A 23,462-nucleotide genomic window follows, 5' to 3' on the forward strand; every position below is an offset into this window, starting at 1 on the left:
AGCGGCAGGAACAAACTTCAGGAATAGGCATTCTTGGCCTCGAATCCTAAGGGGGGTGCAAACGCTGAGGACAATTCCGTCAAATGCTCAAAGGACCGTGGCTCGTTGGTCTAGGGGTATGATTCTCGCTTTGGGTGCGAGAGGTCCCGGGACGAGCCCAATCAAGGTGGTTAACTTGAGCTCCTTTTTTTTGTTTTTTCAATGTTATTTTCATTGGACAGACTCTCTGGTTTTCTCGGTAAGCAGTAGTCGATGAACAATTCACTTCCTGAACCTCTTTGCGTGCCATGTCCTTGCGACAAGCACTTTGTGTTCTCTGTTAGCTCTCAGTAACATTCCTTGATTTGCTTGTGAGTTTTGGCCGTCCGATCTCAAAGTGGAAATATGTCCTTCCCTCTGTACGCTGCATAGGCCCTCAGCTGGCATACTTGTATATGTGCGCATGCTTGATAGGACGTATGTTTTAGGCTGGATTGTGTGAGCTTCAGGCGCAAGGCATTTGATTAGTCTTTAAGCAGGTCCACTTGCACTGCCCTTTGCACCTGTTCTCCCAGTCCCTACAAAGGTGAGCAAGCAGCTGTTTCTGTAGTGTAGTGGTTATCACGTTCGCCTCACACGCGAAAGGTCCCGGTTCGAGACCGGGCAGAAACACTCTCTGCTGGCATTTTACACAAAATAGTTTTTTTCCCCTTTTGTCACACACAAATGTAAAGTATGAACTTATTTGCGTTCCCATGGAAATAGCATATGCTCTCAAGAGCTTGAGAAATACACTGGGAAGGCAAGCATCCTCACATGTATTCTGTATATGGGGCTAATAAAAAAATGCACGCGCTTGTATTTTGTGTATGTAATGTTGCAGAGCACAGAGAGGATTTATTTTCCCTACTGCTGGGTATTTGGGTCTCTGGGATCACAGTTGGGTCAGCTCCGTCCTCTGAAATGGTCCATATTAGTTACATAGGTTAGTGTACCAAAGAAATAATACATTTTCATATACAGCTTCTTCATTTCTGTGTTCTGAGGGATTACCAGTTGTAAGAAATGCACTTGCCGGTACAGTGATTCCCTGGCTTTCTCTGGCCCGAGAAAGCTTTTCCTCTGAAGTGGGAACAGAAGTTGGACTGCTTCTGCTGAACTTCCTGAAAGCAGAGCTGGCGGGAGGAGGGACTTTTTGAGTGCTGGGAAAATTTGAGCTGGAAATTTGCATCGGCTGGACAGAGATTGCTTGGAGCAGCCAAAATATAATAACGGCCATGGCGCTCAAGTAAAGCAGAAAGCTTTTAGTATACACCTTTTGCACTCTTGTCAACGAAGCTGGGCTCTGTGAATGCTCACCCTACGCAAGAAAAGAGAACAGACTTTGCTGGTGACCTAAATATATCTCGCCTGATCGAGCACGATCGAGCTCTGAGTGAGCAGCTGTGCAATGGTCATCTTTACCAAAGGGGAGATGCTGCTTTTTCCAGTGTCACGCCCATGCTCTCAGGGCTGGAGGGAGGAGGGCTGCTTTTTGTTTTTACAGGCAAAAGGAAAGGCCCAGCCCTCAGAGCTTCTGCCAATGCAGATCCCAGCAGGTGCAAAATAAAGGCTCTCCCCCACCTTGCCAGCTGCAGATTGATCAGAAGACTGCTAGTCTAGTGTGTTGGGCCACTTTCTCTCTTCTGTGTATCGTCCCCTCTTATTACATAAACAGCATAAGAGGAATAAAGGAAGGAAGGAAGGAAGGAACAGTGTATCGCAAGCACCTTCCACCCTGATGTCAATGGGCCACCAACCTTCGGGATGAGGAGGAGACCTGTGAAGACAGTCAGAGCGTGCCGACTGGGGCATTCATTTGGCTCATACACCGACAAGGCTTTCAGCGGCAGGAACAAACTTCAGGAATAGGCATTCTTGGCCTCGAATCCTAAGGGGGGTGCAAACGCTGAGGACAATTCCGTCAAATGCTCAAAGGTCCGTGGCTAGTTGGTCTAGGGGTATGATTCTCGCTTTGGGTGCGAGAGGTCCGGGGTTCAAATCCCGGATGAGCCCAATCAAGGTGGTTAACTTGAGCTCCTATTTTTTGTTTTTTCAATGTTATTTTCATTGGACAGACTCTCTGGTTTTCTCGGTAAGCAGTAGTCGATGAACAATTCACTTCCTGAACCTCTTTGCGTGCCATGTCCTTGCGACAAGCACTTTGTGTTCTCTGGTAGCTCTCAGTAACATTCCTTGATTTGCTTGTGAGTTTTGGCCGTCCGATCTCAAAGTGGAAATATGTCCTTCCCTCTGTACGCTGCATAGGCCCTCAGCTGGCATACTTGTATATGTGCGCATGCTTGATAGGACGTATGTTTTAGGCTGGATTGTGTGAGCTTCAGGCGCAAGGCATTTGATTAGTCTTTAAGCAGGTCCACTTGCACTGCCCTTTGCACCTGTTCTCCCAGTCCCTACAAAGGTGAGTAAGCAGCTGTTTCTGTAGTGTAGTGGTTATCACGTTCGCCTCACACGCGAAAGGTCCCCGGTTCGAGACCGGGCAGAAACACTCTCTGCTGGCATTTTACACAAAATAGTTTTTTTCCCCTTTTGTCACACACAAATGTAAAGTATGAACTTATTTGCGTTCCCATGGAAATAGCATATGCTCTCAAGAGCTTGAGAAATACACTGGGAAGGCAAGCATCCTCACATGTATTCTGTATATGGGGCCAATAAAAAAATGCACGCGCTTGCATTTTGTGTATGTAATGTTGCAGAGCACAGAGAGGATTTATTTTCCCTACTGCTGGGTATTTGGGTCTCTGGGATCACAGTTGGGTCCGCTCCGTCCTCTGAAATGGTCCATATTAGTTACATAGGTTAGTGTACCAAAGAAATAATACATTTTCATATACAGCTTCTTCATTTCTGTGTTCTGAGGGATTACCAGTTGTAAGAAATGCACTTGCCGGTACAGTGATTCCCTGGCTTTCTCTGGCCCGAGAAAGCTTTTCCTCTGAAGTGGGAACAGAAGTTGGACTGCTTCTGCTGAACTTCCTGAAAGCAGAGCTGGCGGGAGGAGGGACTTTTTGAGTGCTGGGAAAATTTGAGCTGGAAATTTGCATCGGCTGGACAGAGATTGCTTGGAGCAGCCAAAATATAATAACGGCCATGGCGCTCAAGTAAAGCAGAAAGCTTTTAGTATACACCTTTTGCACTCTTGTCAACGAAGCTGGGCTCTGTGAATGCTCACCCTACGCAAGAAAAGAGAACAGACTTTGCTGGTGACCTAAATATATCTCGCCTGATCGAGCACGATCGAGCTCTGAGTGAGCAGCTGTGCAATGGTCATCTTTACCAAAGGGGAGATGCTGCTTTTTCCAGTGTCACGCCCATGCTCTCAGGGCTGGAGGGAGGAGGGCTGCTTTTTGTTTTTACAGGCAAAAGGAAAGGCCCAGCCCTCAGAGCTTCTGCCAATGCAGATCCCAGCAGGTGCAAAATAAAGGCTCTCCCCCACCTTGCCAGCTGCAGATTGATCAGAAGACTGCTAGTCTAGTGTGTTGGGCCACTTTCTCTCTTCTGTGTATCGTCCCCTCTTATTACATAAACAGCATAAGAGGAATAAAGGAAGGAAGGAAGGAAGGAACAGTGTATCGCAAGCACCTTCCACCCTGATGTCAATGGGCCACCAACCTTCGGGATGAGGAGGAGACCTGTGAAGACAGTCAGAGCGTGCCGACTGGGGCATTCATTTGGCTCATACACCGACAAGGCTTTCAGCGGCAGGAACAAACTTCAGGAATAGGCATTCTTGGCCTCGAATCCTAAGGGGGGTGCAAACGCTGAGGACAATTCCGTCAAATGCTCAAAGGTCCGTGGCTCGTTGGTCTAGGGGTATGATTCTCGCTTTGGGTGCGAGAGGTCCCGGGTTCAAATCGCGGACGAGCCCAATCAAGGTGGTTAACTTGAGCTCCTATTTTTTGTTTTTTCAATGTTATTTTCATTGGACAGACTCTCTGGTTTTCTCGGTAAGCAGTAGTCGATGAACAATTCACTTCCTGAACCTCTTTGCGTGCCATGTCCTTGCGACAAGCACTTTGTGTTCTCTGTTAGCTCTCAGTAACATTCCTTGATTTGCTTGTGAGTTTTGGCCGTCCGATCTCAAAGTGGAAATATGTCCTTCCCTCTGTACGCTGCATAGGCCCTCAGCTGGCATACTTGTATATGTGCGCATGCTTGATAGGACGTATGTTTTAGGCTGGATTGTGTGAGCTTCAGGCGCAAGGCATTTGATTAGTCTTTAAGCAGGTCCACTTGCACTGCCCTTTGCACCTGTTCTCCCAGTCCCTACAAAGGTGAGCAAGCAGCTGTTTCTGTAGTGTAGTGGTTATCACGTTCGCCTCACACGCGAAAGGTCCCTGGTTCGAGACCGGGCAGAAACACTCTCTGCTGGCATTTTACACAAAATAGTTTTTTTCCCCTTTTGTCACACACAAATGTAAAGTATGAATTTATTTGCGTTCCCATGGAAATAGCATATGCTCTCAAGAGCTTGAGAAATACATTGGGAAGGCAAGCATCCTCACATGTATTCTGTATATGGGGCCAATAAAAAAATGCACGCGCTTGCATTTTGTGTATGTAATGTTGCAGAGCACAGAGAGGATTTATTTTCCCTACTGCTGGGTATTTGGGTCTCTGGGATCACAGTTGGGTCCGCTCCGTCCTCTGAAATGGTCCATATTAGTTACATAGGTTAGTGTACCAAAGAAATAATACATTTTCATATACAGCTTCTTCATTTCTGTGTTCTGAGGGATTACCAGTTGTAAGAAATGCACTTGCCGGTACAGTGATTCCCTGGCTTTCTCTGGCCCGAGAAAGCTTTTCCTCTGAAGTGGGAACAGAAGTTGGACTGCTTCTGCTGAACTTCCTGAAAGCAGAGCTGGCGGGAGGAGGGACTTTTTGAGTGCTGGGAAAATTTGAGCTGGAAATTTGCATCGGCTGGACAGAGATTGCTTGGAGCAGCCAAAATATAATAACGGCCATGGCGCTCAAGTAAAGCAGAAAGCTTTTAGTATACACCTTTTGCACTCTTGTCAACGAAGCTGGGCTCTGTGAATGCTCACCCTACGCAAGAAAAGAGAACAGACTTTGCTGGTGACCTAAATATATCTCGCCTGATCGAGCACGATCGAGCTCTGAGTGAGCAGCTGTGCAATCGTCATCTTTACCAAAGGGGAGATGCTGCTTTTTCCAGTGTCACGCCCATGCTCTCAGGGCTGGAGGGAGGAGGGCTGCTTTTTGTTTTTACAGGCAAAAGGAAAGGCCCAGCCCTCAGAGCTTCTGCCAATGCAGATCCCAGCAGGTGCAAAATAAAGGCTCTCCCCCACCTTGCCAGCTGCAGATTGATCAGAAGACTGCTAGTCTAGTGTGTTGGGCCACTTTCTCTCTTCTGTGTATCGTCCCCTCTTATTACATAAACAGCATAAGAGGAATAAAGGAAGGAAGGAAGGAAGGAACAGTGTATCGCAAGCACCTTCCACCCTGATGTCAATGGGCCACCAACCTTCGGGATGAGGAGGAGACCTGTGAAGACAGTCAGAGCGTGCCGACTGGGGCATTCATTTGGCTCATACACCGACAAGGCTTTCAGCGGCAGGAACAAACTTCAGGAATAGGCATTCTTGGCCTCGAATCCTAAGGGGGGTGCAAACGCTGAGGACAATTCCGTCAAATGCTCAAAGGACCGTGGCTCGTTGGTCTAGGGGTATGATTCTCGCTTTGGGTGCGAGAGGTCCTGGGTTCAAATCCCGGACGAGCCCAATCAAGGTGGTTAACTTGAGCTCCTTTTTTTTGTTTTTTCAATGTTATTTTCATTGGACAGACTCTCTGGTTTTCTCTGTAAGCAGTAGTCGATGAACAATTCACTTCCTGAACCTCTTTGCGTGCCATGTCCTTGCGACAAGCACTTTGTGTTCTCTGTTAGCTCTCAGTAACATTCCTTGATTTGCTTGTGAGTTTTGGCCGTCCGATCTCAAAGTGGAAATATGTCCTTCCCTCTGTACGCTGCATAGGCCCTCAGCTGGCATACTTGTATATGTGCGCATGCTTGATAGGACGTATGTTTTAGGCTGGATTGTGTGAGCTTCAGGCGCAAGGCATTTGATTAGTCTTTAAGCAGGTCCACTTGCACTGCCCTTTGCACCTGTTCTCCCAGTCCCTACAAAAGTGAGCAAGCAGCTGTTTCTGTAGTGTAGTGGTTATCACGTTCGCCTCACACGCGAAAGGTCCCCGGTTCGAGACCGGGCAGAAACACTCTCTGCTGGCATTTTACACAAAATAGTTTTTTTCCCCTTTTGTCACACACAAATGTAAAGTATGAACTTATTTGCGTTCCCATGGAAATAGCATATGCTCTCAAGAGCTTGAGAAATACACTGGGAAGGCAAGCATCCTCACATGTATTCTGTATATGGGGCCAATAAAAAAATGCACGCGCTTGCATTTTGTGTATGTAATGTTGCAGAGCACAGAGAGGATTTATTTTCCCTACTGCTGGGTATTTGGGTCTCTGGGATCACAGTTGGGTCCGCTCCGTCCTCTGAAATGGTCCATATTAGTTACATAGGTTAGTGTACCAAAGAAATAATACATTTTCATATACAGCTTCTTCATTTCTGTGTTCTGAGGGATTACCAGTTGTAAGAAATGCACTTGCCGGTACAGTGATTCCCTGGCTTTCTCTGGCCCGAGAAAGCTTTTCCTCTGAAGTGGGAACAGAAGTTGGACTGCTTCTGCTGAACTTCCTGAAAGCAGAGCTGGCGGGAGGAGGGACTTTTTGAGTGCTGGGAAAATTTGAGCTGGAAATTTGCATCGGCTGGACAGAGATTGCTTGGAGCAGCCAAAATATAATAACGGCCATGGCGCTCAAGTAAAGCAGAAAGCTTTTAGTATACACCTTTTGCACTCTTGTCAACAAAGCTGGGCTCTGTGAATGCTCACCCTACGCAAGAAAAGAGAACAGACTTTGCTGGTGACCTAAATATATCTCGCCTGATCGAGCACGATCGAGCTCTGAGTGAGCAGCTGTACAATGGTCATCTTTACCAAATGGGAGATGCTGCTTTTTCCAGTGTCACGCCCATGCTCTCAGGGCTGGAGGGAGGAGGGCTGCTTTTTGTTTGTACAGGCAAAAGGAAAAGCCCAGCCCTCAGAGCTTCTGCCAATGCAGATCCCAGCAGGTGCAAAATAAAGGCTCTCCCCCACCTTGCCAGCTGCAGATTGATCAAAAGACTGCTAGTCTAGTGTGTTGGGCCACTTTCTCTCTTCTGTGTATCGTCCCCTCTTATTACATAAACAGCATAAGAGGAATAAAGGAAGGAAGGAAGGAAGGAACAGTGTATCGCAAGCACCTTCCACCCTGATGTCAATGGGCCACCAACCTTCGGGATGAGGAGGAGACCTGTGAAGACAGTCAGAGCGTGCCGACTGGGGCATTCATTTGGCTCATACACCGACAAGGCTTTCAGCGGCAGGAACAAACTTCAGGAATAGGCATTCTTGGCCTCGAATCCTAAGGGGGGTGCAAACGCTGAGGACAATTCCGTCAAATGCTCAAAGGACCGTGGCTCGTTGGTCTAGGGGTATGATTCTCGCTTTGGGTGCGAGAGGTCCCGGGTTCAAATCCCGGACGAGCCCAATCAAGGTGGTTAACTTGAGCTCCTTTTTTTTGTTTTTTCAATGTTATTTTCATTGGACAGACTCTCTGGTTTTCTCGGTAAGCAGTAGTCGATGAACAATTCACTTCCTGAACCTCTTTGCGTGCCATGTCCTTGCGACAAGCACTTTGTGTTCTCTGTTAGCTCTCAGTAACATTCCTTGATTTGCTTGTGAGTTTTGGCCGTCCGATCTCAAAGTGGAAATATGTCCTTCCCTCTGTACGCTGCATAGGCCCTCAGCAGGCATACTTGTATATGTGCGCATGCTTGATAGGACGTATGTTTTAGGCTGGATTGTGTGAGCTTCAGGCGCAAGGCATTTGATTAGTCTTTAAGCAGGTCCACTTGCACTGCCCTTTGCACCTGTTCTCCCAGTCCCTACAAAGGTGAGCAAGCAGCTGTTTCTGTAGTGTAGTGGTTATCACGTTCGCCTCACACGCGAAAGGTCCCCGGTTCGAGACCGGGCAGAAACACTCTCTGCTGGCATTTTACACAAAATCGTTTTTTTCCCCTTTTGTCACACACAAATGTAAAGTATGAACTTATTTGCGTTCCCATGGAAATAGCATATGCTCTCAAGAGCTTGAGAAATACACTGGGAAGGCAAGCATCCTCACATGTATTCTGTATATGGGGCCAATAAAAAAATGCACGCGCTTGCATTTTGTGTATGTAATGTTGCAGAGCACAGAGAGGATTTATTTTCCCTACTGCTGGGTATTTGGGTCTCTGGGATCACAGTTGGGTCCGCTCCGTCCTCTGAAATGGTCCATATTAGTTACATAGGTTAGTGTACCAAAGAAATAATACATTTTCATATACAGCTTCTTCATTTCTGTGTTCTGAGGGATTACCAGTTGTAAGAAATGCACTTGCCGGTACAGTGATTCCCTGGCTTTCTCTGGCCCGAGAAAGCTTTTCCTCTGAAGTGGGAACAGAAGTTGGACTGCTTCTGCTGAACTTCCTGAAAGCAGAGCTGGCGGGAGGAGGGACTTTTTGAGTGCTGGGAAAATTTGAGCTGGAAATTTGCATCGGCTGGACAGAGATTGCTTGGAGCAGCCAAAATATAATAACGGCCATGGCGCTCAAGTAAAGCAGAAAGCTTTTAGTATACACCTTTTGCACTCTTGTCAACGAAGCTGGGCTCTGTGAATGCTCACCCTACGCAAGAAAAGAGAACAGACTTTGCTGGTGACCTAAATATATCTCGCCTGATCGAGCACGATCGAGCTCTGAGTGAGCAGCTGTGCAATCGTCATCTTTACCAAAGGGGAGATGCTGCTTTTTCCAGTGTCACGCCCATGCTCTCAGGGCTGGAGGGAGGAGGGCTGCTTTTTGTTTTTACAGGCAAAAGGAAAGGCCCAGCCCTCAGAGCTTCTGCCAATGCAGATCCCAGCAGGTGCAAAATAAAGGCTCTCCCCCACCTTGCCAGCTGCAGATTGATCAGAAGACTGCTAGTCTAGTGTGTTGGGCCACTTTCTCTCTTCTGTGTATCGTCCCCTCTTATTACATAAACAGCATAAGAGGAATAAAGGAAGGAAGGAAGGAAGGAACAGTGTATCGCAAGCACCTTCCACCCTGATGTCAATGGGCCACCAACCTTCGGGATGAGGAGGAGACCTGTGAAGACAGTCAGAGCGTGCCGACTGGGGCATTCATTTGGCTCATACACCGACAAGGCTTTCAGCGGCAGGAACAAACTTCAGGAATAGGCATTCTTGGCCTCGAATCCTAAGGGGGGTGCAAACGCTGAGGACAATTCCGTCAAATGCTCAAAGGACCGTGGCTCGTTGGTCTAGGGGTATGATTCTCGCTTTGGGTGCGAGAGGTCCTGGGTTCAAATCCACGCGAAAGGTCCCTGGTTCGAGACCGGGCAGGAACACTCTCTGCTGGCATTTTACACAAAATAGTTTTTTTCCCCTTTTGTCACACACAAATGTAAAGTATGAACTTATTTGCGTTCCCATGGAAATAGCATATGCTCTCAAGAGCTTGAGAAATACACTGGGAAGGCAAGCATCCTCACATGTATTCTGTATATGGGGCCAATAAAAAAATGCACGCGCTTGCATTTTGTGTATGTAATGTTGCAGAGCACAGAGAGGATTTATTTTCCCTACTGCTGGGTATTTGGGTCTCTGGGATCACAGTTGGGTCCGCTCCGTCCTCTGAAATGGTCCATATTAGTTACATAGGTTAGTGTACCAAAGAAATAATACATTTTCATATACAGCTTCTTCATTTCTGTGTTCTGAGGGATTACCAGTTGTAAGAAATGCACTTGCCGGTACAGTGATTCCCTGGCTTTCTCTGGCCCGAGAAAGCTTTTCCTCTGAAGTGGGAACAGAAGTTGGACTGCTTCTGCTGAACTTCCTGAAAGCAGAGCTGGCGGGAGGAGGGACTTTTTGAGTGCTGGGAAAATTTGAGCTGGAAATTTGCATCGGCTGGACAGAGATTGCTTGGAGCAGCCAAAATATAATAACGGCCATGGCGCTCAAGTAAAGCAGAAAGCTTTTAGTATACACCTTTTGCACTCTTGTCAACGAAGCTGGGCTCTGTGAATGCTCACCCTACGCAAGAAAAGAGAACAGACTTTGCTGGTGACCTAAATATATCTCGCCTGATCGAGCACGATCGGGCTCTGAGTGAGCAGCTGTGCAATGGTCATCTTTACCAAAGGGGAGATGCTGCTTTTTCCAGTGTCACGCCCATGCTCTCAGGGCTGGAGGGAGGAGGGCTGCTTTTTGTTTTTACAGGCAAAAGGAAAGGCCCAGCCCTCAGAGCTTCTGCCAATGCAGATCCCAGCAGGTGCAAAATAAAGGCTCTCCCCCACCTTGCCAGCTGCAGATTGATCAGAAGACTGCTAGTCTAGTGTGTTGGGCCACTTTCTCTCTTCTGTGTATCGTCCCCTCTTATTACATAAACAGCATAAGAGGAATAAAGGAAGGAAGGAAGGAAGGAACAGTGTATCGCAAGCACCTTCCACCCTGATGTCAATGGGCCACCAACCTTCGGGATGAGGAGGAGACCTGTGAAGACAGTCAGAGCGTGCCGACTGGGGCATTCATTTGGCTCATACACCGACAAGGCTTTCAGCGGCAGGAACAAACTTCAGGAATAGGCATTCTTGGCCTCGAATCCTAAGGGGGGTGCAAACGCTGAGGACAATTCCGTCAAATGCTCAAAGGACCGTGGCTCGTTGGTCTAGGGGTATGATTCTCGCTAAATCCCGGACGAGCCCAATCAAGGTGGTTAACTTGAGCTCCTTTTTTTTGTTTTTTCAATGTTATTTTCATTGGACAGACTCTCTGGTTTTCTCGGTAAGCAGTAGTCGATCAACAATTCACTTCCTGAACCTCTTTGCGTGCCATGTCCTTGCGACAAGCACTTTGTGTTCTCTGTTAGCTCTCAGTAACATTCCTTGATTTGCTTGTGAGTTTTGGCCGTCCGATCTCAAAGTGGAAATATGTCCTTCCCTCTGTACGCTGCATAGGCCCTCAGCTGGCATACTTGTATATGTGCGCATGCTTGATAGGACGTATGTTTTAGGCTGGATTGTGTGAGCTTCAGGCGCAAGGCATTTGATTAGTCTTTAAGCAGGTCCACTTGCACTGCCCTTTGCACCTGTTCTCCCAGTCCCTACAAAGGTGAGCAAGCAGCTGTTTCTGTAGTGTAGTGGTTATCATGTTCGCCTCACACGCGAAAGGTCCCCGGTTCGAGACCGGGCAGAAACACTCTCTGCTGGCATTTTACACAAAATAGTTTTTTTCCCCTTTTGTCACACACAAATGTAAAGTATGAACTTATTTGCGTTCCCATGGAAATAGCATATGCTCTCAAGAGCTTGAGAAATACACTGGGAAGGCAAGCATCCTCACATGTATTCTGTATATGGGGCCAATAAAAAAATGCACGCGCTTGCATTTTGTGTATGTAATGTTGCAGAGCACAGAGAGGATTTATTTTCCCTACTGCTGGGTATTTGGGTCTCTGGGATCACAGTTGGGTCCGCTCCGTCCTCTGAAATGGTCCATATTAGTTACATAGGTTAGTGTACCAAAGAAATAATACATTTTCATATACAGCTTCTTCATTTCTGTGTTCTGAGGGATTACCAGTTGTAAGAAATGCACTTGCCGGTACAGTGATTCCCTGGCTTTCTCTGGCCCGAGAAAGCTTTTCCTCTGAAGTGGGAACAGAAGTTGGACTGCTTCTGCTGAACTTCCTGAAAGCAGAGCTGGCGGGAGGAGGGACTTTTTGAGTGCTGGGAAAATTTGAGCTGGAAATTTGCATCGGCTGGACAGAGATTGCTTGGAGCAGCCAAAATATAATAACGGCCATGGCGCTCAAGCAAAGCAGAAAGCTTTTAGTATACACCTTTTGCACTCTTGTCAACGAAGCTGGGCTCTGTGAATGCTCACCCTACGCAAGAAAAGAGAACAGACTTTGCTGGTGACCTAAATATATCTCGCCTGATCGAGCACGATCGAGCTCTGAGTGAGCAGCTGTGCAATGGTCATCTTTACCAAAGGGGAGATGCTGCTTTTTCCAGTGTCACGCCCATGCTCTCAGGGCTGGAGGGAGGAGGGCTGCTTTTTGTTTTTACAGGCAAAAGGAAAGGCCCAGCCCTCAGAGCTTCTGCCAATGCAGATCCCAGCAGGTGCAAAATAAAGGCTCTCCCCCACCTTGCCAGCTGCAGATTGATCAGAAGACTGCTAGTCTAGTGTGTTGGGCCACTTTCTCTCTTCTGTGTATCGTCCCCTCTTATTACATAAACAGCATAAGAGGAATAAAGGAAGGAAGGAAGGAAGGAACAGTGTATCGCAAGCACCTTCCACCCTGATGTCAATGGGCCACCAACCTTCGGGATGAGGAGGAGACCTGTGAAGACAGTCAGAGCGTGCCGACTGGGGCATTCATTTGGCTCATACACCGACAAGGCTTTCAGCGGCAGGAACAAACTTCAGGAATAGGCATTCTTGGCCTCGAATCCTAAGGGGGGTGCAAACGCTGAGGACAATTCCGTCAAATGCTCAAAGGACCGTGGCTCGTTGGTCTAGGGGTATGATTCTCGCTTTGGGTGCGAGAGGTCCCGGGTTCAAATCCCGGACGAGCCCAATCAAGGTGGTTAACTTGAGCTCCTTTTTTTTGTTTTTTCAATGTTATTTTCATTGGACAGACTCTCTGGTTTTCTCGGTAAGCAGTAGTCGATGAACAATTCACTTCCTGAACCTCTTTGCGTGCCATGTCCTTGCGACAAGCACTTTGTGTTCTCTGTTAGCTCTCAGTAACATTCCTTGATTTGCTTGTGAGTTTTGGCCGTCCGATCTCAAAGTGGAAATATGTCCTTCCCTCTGTACGCTGCATAGGCCCTCAGCTGGCATACTTGTATATGTGCGCATGCTTGATAGGACGTATGTTTTAGGCTGGATTGTGTGAGCTTCAGGCGCAAGGCATTTGATTAGTCTTTAAGCAGGTCCACTTGCACTGCCCTTTGCACCTGTTCTCCCAGTCCCTACAAAGGTGAGCAAGCAGCTGTTTCTGTAGTGTAGTGGTTATCACGTTCGCCTCACACGCGAAAGGTCCCGGTTCGAGACCGGGCAGAAACACTCTCTGCTGGCATTTTACACAAAATAGTTTTTTTCCCCTTTTGTCACACACAAATGTAAAGTATGAACTTATTTGCGTTCCCATGGAAATAGCATATGCTCTCAAGAGCTTGAGAAATACACTGGGAAGGCAAGCATCCTCACATGTATTCTGTATATGGGGCCAATAAAAAAATGCACGCGCTTGCATTTTGTGTATGTAATGTTGCAGAGCACAGAGAGGATTTATTTTCCCTACTGCTGGGTATTTGGGTCTCTGGGATCACAGTTGGGTCAGCTCCGTCCTCTGAAATGGTCCATATTAGTTACATAGGTTAGTGTACCAAAGAAATAATACATTTTCATATACAGCTTCTTCATTTCTGTGTTCTGAGGGATTACCAGTTGTAAGAAATGCACTTGCCGGTACAGTGATTCCCTGGCTTTCTCTGGCCCGAGAAAGCTTTTCCTCTGAAGTGGGAACAGAAGTTGGACTGCTTCTGCTGAACTTCCTGAAAGCAGAGCTGGCGGGAGGAGGGACTTTTTGAGTGCTGGGAAAATTTGAGCTGGAAATTTGCATCGGCTGGACAGAGATTGCTTGGAGCAGCCAAAATATAATAACGGCCATGGCGCTCAAGTAAAGCAGAAAGCTTTTAGTATACACCTTTTGCACTCTTGTCAACGAAGCTGGGCTCTGTGAATGCTCACCCTACGCAAGAAAAGAGAACAGACTTTGCTGGTGACCTAAATATATCTCGCCTGATCGAGCACGATCGAGCTCTGAGTGAGCAGCTGTGCAATGGTCATCTTTACCAAAGGGGAGATGCTGCTTTTTCCAGTGTCACGCCCATGCTCTCAGGGCTGGAGGGAGGAGGGCTGCTTTTTGTTTTTACAGGCAAAAGGAAAGGCCCAGCCCTCAGAGCTTCTGCCAATGCAGATCCCAGCAGGTGCAAAATAAAGGCTCTCCCCCACCTTGCCAGCTGCAGATTGATCAGAAGACTGCTAGTCTAGTGTGTTGGGCCACTTTCTCTCTTCTGTGTATCGTCCCCTCTTATTACATAAACAGCATAAGAGGAATAAAGGAAGGAAGGAAGGAAGGAACAGTGTATCGCAAGCACCTTCCACCCTGATGTCAATGGGCCACCAACCTTCGGGATGAGGAGGAGACCTGTGAAGACAGTCAGAGCGTGCCGACTGGGGCATTCATTTGGCTCATACACCGACAAGGCTTTCAGCGGCAGGAACAAACTTCAGGAATAGGCATTCTTGGCCTCGAATCCTAAGGGGGGTGCAAACGCTGAGGACAATTCCGTCAAATGCTCAAAGGACCGTGGCTCGTTGGTCTAGGGGTATGATTCTCGCTTTGGGTGTGAGAGGTCCCGGGTTCAAATCCCGGACGAGCCCAAGCAAGGTGGTTAACTTGAGCTCCTTTTTTTTGTTTTTTCAATGTTATTTTCATTGGACAGACTCTCTGGTTTTCTCGGTAAGCAGTAGTCGATGAACAATTCACTTCCTGAACCTCTTTGCGTGCCATGTCCTTGCGACAAGCACTTTGTGTTCTCTGTTAGCTCTCAGTAACATTCCTTGATTTGCTTGTGAGTTTTGGCCGTCCGATCTCAAAGTGGAAATATGTCCTTCCCTCTGTACGCTGCATAGGCCCTCAGCTGGCATACTTGTATATGTGCGCATGCTTGATAGGACGTATGTTTTAGGCTGGATTGTGTGAGCTTCAGGCGCAAGGCATTTGATTAGTCTTTAAGCAGGTCCACTTGCACTGCCCTTTGCACCTGTTCTCCCAGTCCCTACAAAGGTGAGCAAGCAGCTGTTTCTGTAGTGTAGTGGTTATCACGTTCGCCTCACACGCGAAAGGTCCCGGTTCGAGACCGGGCAGAAACAATCTCTGCTGGCATTTTACACAAAATAGTTTTTTTCCCCTTTTGTCACACACAAATGTAAAGTATGAACTTATTTGCGTTCCCATGGAAATAGCATATGCTCTCAAGAGCTTGAGAAATACACTGGGAAGGCAAGCATCCTCACATGTATTCTGTATATGGGGCCAATAAAAAAATGCACGCGCTTGCATTTTGTGTATGTAATGTTGCAGAGCACAGAGAGGATTTATTTTCCCTACTGCTGGGTATTTGGGTCTCTGGGATCACAGTTGGGTCAGCTCCGTCCTCTGAAATGGTCCATATTAGTTACATAGGTTAGTGTACCAAAGAAATAATACATTTTCATATACAGCTTCTTCATTTCTGTGTTCTGAGGGATTACCAGTTGTAAGAAATGCACTTGCCGGTACAGTGATTCCCTGGCTTTCTCTGGCCCGAGAAAGCTTTTCCTCTGAAGTAGGAACAGAAGTTGGACTGCTTCTGCTGAACTTCCTGAAAGCAGAGCTGGCGGGAGGAGGGACTTTTTGAGTGCTGGGAAAATTTGAGCTGGAAATTTGCATCTGCTGGACAGAGATTGCTTGGAGCAGCCAAAATATAATAACGGCCATGGCGCTCAAGTAAAGCAGAAAGCTTTTAGTATACACCTTTTGCACTCTTGTCAACGAAGCTGGGCTCTGTGAATGCTCACCCTACGCAAGAAAAGAGAACAGACTTTGCTGGTGACCTAAATATATCTCGCCTGATCGAGCACGATCGAGCTCTGAGTGAGCAGCTGTGCAATGGTCATCTTTACCAAAGGGGAGATGCTGCTTTTTCCAGTGTCACGCCCATGCTCTCAGGGCTGGAGGGAGGAGGGCTGCTTTTTGTTTTTACAGGCAAAAGGAAAGGCCCAGCCCTCAGAGCTTCTGCCAATGCAGATCCCAGCAGGTGCAAAATAAAGGCTCTCCCCCACCTTGCCAGCTGCAGATTGATCAGAAGACTGCTAGTCTAGTGTGTTGGGCCACTTTCTCTCTTCTGTGTATCGTCCCCTCTTATTACATAAACAGCATAAGAGGAATAAAGGAAGGAAGGAAGGAAGGAACAGTGTATCGCAAGCACCTTCCACCCTGATGTCAATGGGCCACCAACCTTCGGGATGAGGAGGAGACCTGTGAAGACAGTCAGAGCGTGCCGACTGGGGCATTCATTTGGCTCATACACCGACAAGGCTTTCAGCGGCAGGAACAAACTTCAGGAATAGGCATTCTTGGCCTCGAATCCTAAGGGGGGTGCAAACGCTGAGGACAATTCCGTCAAATGCTCAAAGGACCGTGGCTTGTTGGTCTAGGGGTATGATTCTCGCTTTGGGTGTGAGAGGTCCCGGGTTCAAATCCCGGACGAGCCCAATCAAGGTGGTTAACTTGAGCTCCTTTTTTTTGTTTTTTCAATGTTATTTTCATTGGACAGACTCTCTGGTTTTCTCGGTAAGCAGTAGTCGATGAACAATTCACTTCCTGAACCTCTTTGCGTGCCATGTCCTTGCGACAAGCACTTTGTGTTCTCTGTTAGCTCTCAGTAACATTCCTTGATTTGCTTGTGAGTTTTGGCCGTCCGATCTCAAAGTGGAAATATGTCCTTCCCTCTGTACGCTGCATAGGCCCTCAGCTGGCATACTTGTATATGTGCGCATGCTTGATAGGACGTATGTTTTAGGCTGGATTGTGTGAGCTTCAGGCGCAAGGCATTTGATTAGTCTTTAAGCAGGTCCACTTGCACTGCCCTTTGCACCTGTTCTCCCAGTCCCTACAAAGGTGAGCAAGCAGCTGTTTCTGTAGTGTAGTGGTTATCACGTTCGCCTCACACGCGAAAGGTCCCGGTTCGAGACCGGGCAGAAACACTCTCTGCTGGCATTTTACACAAAATAGTTTTTTTCCCCTTTTGTCACACACAAATGTAAAGTATGAACTTATTTGCGTTCCCATGGAAATAGCATATGCTCTCAAGAGCTTGAGAAATACACTGGGAAGGCAAGCATCCTCACATGTATTCTGTATATGGGGCCAATAAAAAAATGCACGCGCTTGCATTTTGTGTATGTAATGTTGCAGAGCACAGAGAGGATTTATTTTCCCTACTGCTGGGTATTTGGGTCTCTGGGATCACAGTTGGGTCAGCTCCGTCCTCTGAAATGGTCCATATTAGTTACATAGGTTAGTGTACCAAAGAAATAATACATTTTCATATACAGCTTCTTCATTTCTGTGTTCTGAGGGATTACCAGTTGTAAGAAATGCACTTGCCGGTACAGTGATTCCCTGGCTTTCTCTGGCCCGAGAAAGCTTTTCCTCTGAAGTGGGAACAGAAGTTGGACTGCTTCTGCTGAACTTCCTGAAAGCAGAGCTGGCGGGAGGAGGGACTTTTTGAGTGCTGGGAAAATTTGAGCTGGAAATTTGCATCGGCTGGACAGAGATTGCTTGGAGCAGCCAAAATATAATAACGGCCATGGCGCTCAAGTAAAGCAGAAAGCTTTTAGTATACACCTTTTGCACTCTTGTCAACGAAGCTGGGCTCTGTGAATGCTCACCCTACGCAAGAAAAGAGAACAGACTTTGCTGGTGACCTAAATATATCTCGCCTGATCGAGCACGATCGAGCTCTGAGTGAGCAGCTGTGCAGTGGTCATCTTTACCAAAGGGGAGATGCTGCTTTTTCCAGTGTCACGCCCATGCTCTCAGGGCTGGAGGGAGGAGGGCTGCTTTTTGTTTTTACAGGCAAAAGGAAAGGCCCAGCCCTCAGAGCTTCTGCCAATGCAGATCCCAGCAGGTGCAAAATAAAGGCTCTCCCCCACCTTGCCAGCTGCAGATTGATCAGAAGACTGCTAGTCTAGTGTGTTGGGCCACTTTCTCTCTTCTGTGTATCGTCCCCTCTTATTACATAAACAGCATAAGAGGAATAAAGGAAGGAAGGAAGGAAGGAACAGTGTATCGCAAGCACCTTCCACCCTGATGTCAATGGGCCACCAACCTTCGGGATGAGGAGGAGACCTGTGAAGACAGTCAGAGCGTGCCGACTGGGGCATTCATTTGGCTCATACACCGACAAGGCTTTCAGCGGCAGGAACAAACTTCAGGAATAGGCATTCTTGGCCTCAAATCCTAAGGGGGGTGCAAACGCTGAGGACAATTCCGTCAAATGCTCAAAGGACCGTGGCTCGTTGGTCTAGGGGTATGATTCTCGCTTTGGGTGCGAGAGGTCCTGGGTTCAAATCCCGGACGAGCCCAATCAAGGTGGTTAACTTGAGCTCCTTTTTTTTGTTTTTTCAATGTTATTTTCATTGGACAGACTCTCTGGTTTTCTCGGTAAGCAGTAGTCGATGAACAATTCACTTCCTGAACCTCTTTGCGTGCCATGTCCTTGCGACAAGCACTTTGTGTTCTCTGTTAGCTCTCAGTAACATTCCTTGATTTGCTTGTGAGTTTTGGCCGTCCGATCTCAAAGTGGAAATATGTCCTTCCCTCTGTACGCTGCATAGGCCCTCAGCTGGCATACTTGTATATGTGCGCATGCTTGATAGGACGTATGTTTTAGGCTGGATTGTGTGAGCTTCAGGCGCAAGGCATTTGATTAGTCTTTAAGCAGGTCCACTTGCACTGCCCTTTGCACCTGTTCTCCCAGTCCCTACAAAGGTGAGCAAGCAGCTGTTTCTGTAGTGTAGTGGTTATCACGTTCGCCTCACACGCGAAAGGTCCCCGGTTCGAGACCGGGCAGAAACACTCTCTGCTGGCATTTTACACAAAATAGTTTTTTTCCCCTTTTGTCACACACAAATGTAAAGTATGAACTTATTTGCGTTCCCATGGAAATAGCATATGCTCTCAAGAGCTTGAGAAATACACTGGGAAGGCAAGCATCCTCACATGTATTCTGTATATGGGGCCAATAAAAAAATGCACGCGCTTGCATTTTGTGTATGTAATGTTGCAGAGCACAGAGAGGATTTATTTTCCCTACTGCTGGGTATTTGGGTCTCTGGGATCACAGTTGGGTCCGCTCCGTCCTCTGAAATGGTCCATATTAGCTACATAGGTTAGTGTACCAAAGAAATAATACATTTTCATATACAGCTTCTTCATTTCTGTGTTCTGAGGGATTACCAGTTGTAAGAAATGCACTTGCCGGTACAGTGATTCCCTGGCTTTCTCTGGCCCGAGAAAGCTTTTCCTCTGAAGTGGGAACAGAAGTTGGACTGCTTCTGCTGAACTTCCTGAAAGCAGAGCTGGCGGGAGGAGGGACTTTTTGAGTGCTGGGAAAATTTGAGCTGGAAATTTGCATCGGCTGGACAGAGATTGCTTGGAGCAGCCAAAATATAATAACGGCCATGGCGCTCAAGTAAAGCAGAAAGCTTTTAGTATACACCTTTTGCACTCTTGTCAACGAAGCTGGGCTCTGTGAATGCTCACCCTACGCAAGAAAAGAGAACAGACTTTGCTGGTGACCTAAATATATCTCGCCTGATCGAGCACGATCGAGCTCTGAGTGAGCAGCTTTGCAATGGTCATCTTTACCAAAGGGGAGATGCTGCTTTTTCCAGTGTCATGCCCATGCTCTCAGGGCTGGAGGGAGGAGGGCTGCTTTTTGTTTTTACAGGCAAAAGGAAAGGCCCAGCCCTCAGAGCTTCTGCCAATGCAGATCCCAGCAGGTGCAAAATAAAGGCTCTCCCCCACCTTGCCAGCTGCAGATTGATCAGAAGACTGCTAGTCTAGTGTGTTGGGCCACTTTCTCTCTTCTGTGTATCGTCCCCTCTTATTACATAAACAGCATAAGAGGAATAAAGGAAGGAAGGAAGGAAGGAACAGTGTATCGCAAGCACCTTCCACCCTGATGTCAATGGGCCACCAACCTTCGGGATGAGGAGGAGACCTGTGAAGACAGTCAGAGCGTGCCGACTGGGGCATTCATTTGGCTCATACACCGACAAGGCTTTCAGCGGCAGGAACAAACTTCAGGAATAGGCATTCTTGGCCTCGAATCCTAAGGGGGGTGCAAACGCTGAGGACAATTCCGTCAAATGCTCAAAGGACCGTGGCTCGTTGGTCTAGGGGTATGATTCTCGCTTTGGGTGCGAGAGGTCCCGGGTTCAAATCCCGGACGAGCCCAATCAAGGTGGTTAACTTGAGCTCCTTTTTTTTGTTTTTTCAATGTTATTTTCATTGGACAGACTCTCTGGTTTTCTCGGTAAGCAGTAGTCGATGAACAATTCACTTCCTGAACCTCTTTGCGTGCCATGTCCTTGCGACAAGCACTTTGTGTTCTCTGTTAGCTCTCAGTAACATTCCTTGATTTGCTTGTGAGTTTTGGCCGTCCGATCTCAAAGTGGAAATATGTCCTTCCCTCTGTACGCTGCATAGGCCCTCAGCTGGCATACTTGTATATGTGCGCATGCTTGATAGGACGTATGTTTTAGGCTGGATTGTGTGAGCTTCAGGCGCAAGGCATTTGATTAGTCTTTAAGCAGGTCCACTTGCACTGCCCTTTGCACCTGTTCTCCCAGTCCCTACAAAGGTGAGCAAGCAGCTGTTTCTGTAGTGTAGTGGTTATCACGTTCGCCTCACACGCGAAAGGTCCCCGGTTCGAGACCGGGCAGAAACACTCTCTGCTGGCATTTTACACAAAATAGTTTTTTTCCCCTTTTGTCACACACAAATGTAAAGTATGAACTTATTTGCGTTCCCATGGAAATAGCATATGCTCTCAAGAGCTTGAGAAATACACTGGGAAGGCAAGCATCCTCACATGTATTCTGTATATGGGGCCAATAAAAAAATGCACGCGCTTGCATTTTGTGTATGTAATGTTGCAGAGCACAGAGAGGATTTATTTTCCCTACTGCTGGGTATTTGGGTCTCTGGGATCACAGTTGGGTCCGCTCCGTCCTCTGAAATGGTCCATATTAGTTACATAGGTTAGTGTACCAAAGAAATAATACATTTTCATATACAGCTTCTTCATTTCTGTGTTCTGAGGGATTACCAGTTGTAAGAAATGCACTTGCCGGTACAGTGATTCCCTGGCTTTCTCTGGCCCGAGAAAGCTTTTCCTCTGAAGTGGGAACAGAAGTTGGACTGCTTCTGCTGAACTTCCTGAAAGCAGAGCTGGCGGGAGGAGGGACTTTTTGAGTGCTGGGAAAATTTGAGCTGGAAATTTGCATCGGCTGGACAGAGATTGCTTGGAGCAGCCAAAATATAATAACGGCCATGGCTCTCAAGTAAAGCAGAAAGCTTTTAGTATACACCTTTTGCACTCTTGTCAACGAAGCTGGGCTCTGTGAATGCTCACCCTACGCAAGAAAAGAGAACAGACTTTGCTGGTGACCTAAATATATCTCGCCTGATCGAGCACGATCGAGCTCTGAGTGAGCAGCTGTGCAATGGTCATCTTTACCAAAGGGGAGATGCTGCTTTTTCCAGTGTCACGCCCATGCTCTCAGGGCTGGAGGGAGGAGGGCTGCTTTTTGTTTTTACAGGCAAAAGGAAAGGCCCAGCCCTCAGAGCTTCTGCCAATGCAGATCCCAGCAGGTGCAAAATAAAGGCTCTCCCCCACCTTGCCAGCTGCAGATTGATCAGAAGACTGCTAGTCTAGTGTGTTGGGCCACTTTCTCTCTTCTGTGTATCGTCCCCTCTTATTACATAAACAGCATAAGAGGAATAAAGGAAGGAAGGAAGGAAGGAACAGTGTATCGCAAGCACCTTCCACCCTGATGTCAATGGGCCACCAAGGAGGAGACCTGTGAAGACAGTCAGAGCGTGCCGACTGGGGCATTCATTTGGCTCATACACCGACAAGGCTTTCAGCGGCAGGAACAAACTTCAGGAATAGGCATTCTTGGCCTCGAATCCTAAGGGGGGTGCAAACGCTGAGGACAATTCCGTCAAATGCTCAAAGGACCGTGGCTCGTTGGTCTAGGGGTATGATTCTCGCTTTGGGTGCGAGAGGTCCCGGGTTCAAATCCCGGACGAGCCCAATCAAGGTGGTTAACTTGAGCTCCTTTTTTTTGTTTTTTCAATGTTATTTTCATTGGACAGACTCTCTGGTTTTCTCGGTAAGCAGTAGTCGATGAACAATTCACTTCCTGAACCTCTTTGCGTGCCATGTCCTTGCGACAAGCACTTTGTGTTCTCTGTTAGCTCTCAGTAACATTCCTTGATTTGCTTGTGAGTTTTGGCCGTCCGATCTCAAAGTGGAAATATGTCCTTCCCTCTGTACGCTGCATAGGCCCTCAGCTGGCATACTTGTATATGTGCGCATGCTTGATAGGACGTATGTTTTAGGCTGGATTGTGTGAGCTTCAGGCGCAAGGCATTTGATTAGTCTTTAAGCAGGTCCACTTGCACTGCCCTTTGCACCTGTTCTCCCAGTCCCTACAAAGGTGAGCAAGCAGCTGTTTCTGTAGTGTAGTGGTTATCACGTTCGCCTCACACGCGAAAGGTCCCGGTTCGAGACCGGGCAGAAACACTCTCTGCTGGCATTTTACACAAAATAGTTTTTTTCCCCTTTTGTCACACACAAATGTAAAGTATGAACTTATTTGCGTTCCCATGGAAATAGCATATGCTCTCAAGAGCTTGAGAAATACACTGGGAAGGCAAGCATCCTCACATGTATTCTGTATATGGGGCCAATAAAAAAATGCACGCGCTTGCATTTTGTGTATGTAATGTTGCAGAGCACAGAGAGGATTTATTTTCCCTACTGCTGGGTATTTGGGTCTCTGGGATCACAGTTGGGTCAGCTCCGTCCTCTGAAATGGTCCATATTAGTTACATAGGTTAGTGTACCAAAGAAATAATACATTTTCATATACAGCTTCTTCATTTCTGTGTTCTGAGGGATTACCAGTTGTAAGAAATGCACTTGCCGGTACAGTGATTCCCTGGCTTTCTCTGGCCCGAGAAAGCTTTTCCTCTGAAGTGGGAACAGAAGTTGGACTGCTTCTGCTGAACTTCCTGAAAGCAGAGCTGGCGGGAGGAGGGACTTTTTGAGTGCTGGGAAAATTTGAGCTGGAAATTTGCATCGGCTGGACAGAGATTGCTTGGAGCAGCCAAAATATAATAACGGCCATGGCGCTCAAGTAAAGCAGAAAGCTTTTAGTATACACCTTTTGCACTCTTGTCAACGAAGCTGGGCTCTGTGAATGCTCACCCTACGCAAGAAAAGAGAACAGACTTTGCTGGTGACCTAAATATATCTCGCCTGATCGAGCACGATCGAGCTCTGAGTGAGCAGCTGTGCAATGGTCATCTTTACCAAAGGGGAGATGC

General features: G+C 47.3%; 20 non-coding genes across 20 annotated transcripts; all 20 read left to right on the forward strand.

Moving 5' to 3' along the window:
• The first annotated feature begins 579 nt into the window (after positions 1 to 579).
• On the forward strand, positions 580 to 651 carry TRNAV-CAC (transfer RNA valine (anticodon CAC)). Its single transcript has one exon. It is a non-coding gene; the product is annotated as a tRNA-Val (tRNA).
• Positions 652 to 2,454: 1,803 nt separating this feature from the next.
• TRNAV-CAC (transfer RNA valine (anticodon CAC)) lies at positions 2,455 to 2,527 on the forward strand. Its single transcript has one exon. It is a non-coding gene; the product is annotated as a tRNA-Val (tRNA).
• A 1,803-nt stretch (positions 2,528 to 4,330) lies between these two features.
• Positions 4,331 to 4,403, forward strand: TRNAV-CAC (transfer RNA valine (anticodon CAC)). The gene has a single exon. It is a non-coding gene; the product is annotated as a tRNA-Val (tRNA).
• Positions 4,404 to 5,714: 1,311 nt separating this feature from the next.
• On the forward strand, positions 5,715 to 5,786 carry TRNAP-UGG (transfer RNA proline (anticodon UGG)). Its single transcript has one exon. It is a non-coding gene; the product is annotated as a tRNA-Pro (tRNA).
• Positions 5,787 to 6,206: 420 nt separating this feature from the next.
• TRNAV-CAC (transfer RNA valine (anticodon CAC)) lies at positions 6,207 to 6,279 on the forward strand. Its single transcript has one exon. It is a non-coding gene; the product is annotated as a tRNA-Val (tRNA).
• A 1,311-nt stretch (positions 6,280 to 7,590) lies between these two features.
• TRNAP-UGG (transfer RNA proline (anticodon UGG)) lies at positions 7,591 to 7,662 on the forward strand. Its single transcript has one exon. It is a non-coding gene; the product is annotated as a tRNA-Pro (tRNA).
• Positions 7,663 to 8,082: 420 nt separating this feature from the next.
• Positions 8,083 to 8,155, forward strand: TRNAV-CAC (transfer RNA valine (anticodon CAC)). Its single transcript has one exon. It is a non-coding gene; the product is annotated as a tRNA-Val (tRNA).
• Positions 8,156 to 11,343: 3,188 nt separating this feature from the next.
• TRNAV-CAC (transfer RNA valine (anticodon CAC)) lies at positions 11,344 to 11,416 on the forward strand. The gene has a single exon. It is a non-coding gene; the product is annotated as a tRNA-Val (tRNA).
• Positions 11,417 to 12,727: 1,311 nt separating this feature from the next.
• On the forward strand, positions 12,728 to 12,799 carry TRNAP-UGG (transfer RNA proline (anticodon UGG)). The gene has a single exon. It is a non-coding gene; the product is annotated as a tRNA-Pro (tRNA).
• Positions 12,800 to 13,219: 420 nt separating this feature from the next.
• TRNAV-CAC (transfer RNA valine (anticodon CAC)) lies at positions 13,220 to 13,291 on the forward strand. The gene has a single exon. It is a non-coding gene; the product is annotated as a tRNA-Val (tRNA).
• A 1,311-nt stretch (positions 13,292 to 14,602) lies between these two features.
• TRNAP-UGG (transfer RNA proline (anticodon UGG)) lies at positions 14,603 to 14,674 on the forward strand. The gene has a single exon. It is a non-coding gene; the product is annotated as a tRNA-Pro (tRNA).
• Positions 14,675 to 15,094: 420 nt separating this feature from the next.
• On the forward strand, positions 15,095 to 15,166 carry TRNAV-CAC (transfer RNA valine (anticodon CAC)). Its single transcript has one exon. It is a non-coding gene; the product is annotated as a tRNA-Val (tRNA).
• Positions 15,167 to 16,477: 1,311 nt separating this feature from the next.
• Positions 16,478 to 16,549, forward strand: TRNAP-UGG (transfer RNA proline (anticodon UGG)). Its single transcript has one exon. It is a non-coding gene; the product is annotated as a tRNA-Pro (tRNA).
• A 420-nt stretch (positions 16,550 to 16,969) lies between these two features.
• Positions 16,970 to 17,041, forward strand: TRNAV-CAC (transfer RNA valine (anticodon CAC)). The gene has a single exon. It is a non-coding gene; the product is annotated as a tRNA-Val (tRNA).
• A 1,311-nt stretch (positions 17,042 to 18,352) lies between these two features.
• Positions 18,353 to 18,424, forward strand: TRNAP-UGG (transfer RNA proline (anticodon UGG)). Its single transcript has one exon. It is a non-coding gene; the product is annotated as a tRNA-Pro (tRNA).
• A 420-nt stretch (positions 18,425 to 18,844) lies between these two features.
• On the forward strand, positions 18,845 to 18,917 carry TRNAV-CAC (transfer RNA valine (anticodon CAC)). Its single transcript has one exon. It is a non-coding gene; the product is annotated as a tRNA-Val (tRNA).
• Positions 18,918 to 20,228: 1,311 nt separating this feature from the next.
• TRNAP-UGG (transfer RNA proline (anticodon UGG)) lies at positions 20,229 to 20,300 on the forward strand. Its single transcript has one exon. It is a non-coding gene; the product is annotated as a tRNA-Pro (tRNA).
• Positions 20,301 to 20,720: 420 nt separating this feature from the next.
• Positions 20,721 to 20,793, forward strand: TRNAV-CAC (transfer RNA valine (anticodon CAC)). The gene has a single exon. It is a non-coding gene; the product is annotated as a tRNA-Val (tRNA).
• Positions 20,794 to 22,092: 1,299 nt separating this feature from the next.
• Positions 22,093 to 22,164, forward strand: TRNAP-UGG (transfer RNA proline (anticodon UGG)). The gene has a single exon. It is a non-coding gene; the product is annotated as a tRNA-Pro (tRNA).
• A 420-nt stretch (positions 22,165 to 22,584) lies between these two features.
• TRNAV-CAC (transfer RNA valine (anticodon CAC)) lies at positions 22,585 to 22,656 on the forward strand. The gene has a single exon. It is a non-coding gene; the product is annotated as a tRNA-Val (tRNA).
• Positions 22,657 to 23,462: the final 806 nt, after the last annotated feature.

Source organism: Ambystoma mexicanum, chromosome 2q (genome assembly GCF_040938575.1).
Source record: "Ambystoma mexicanum isolate Mex_15411 chromosome 2q, UKY_AmexF1_1, whole genome shotgun sequence".
NCBI lineage: Eukaryota > Metazoa > Chordata > Amphibia > Caudata > Ambystomatidae > Ambystoma > Ambystoma mexicanum.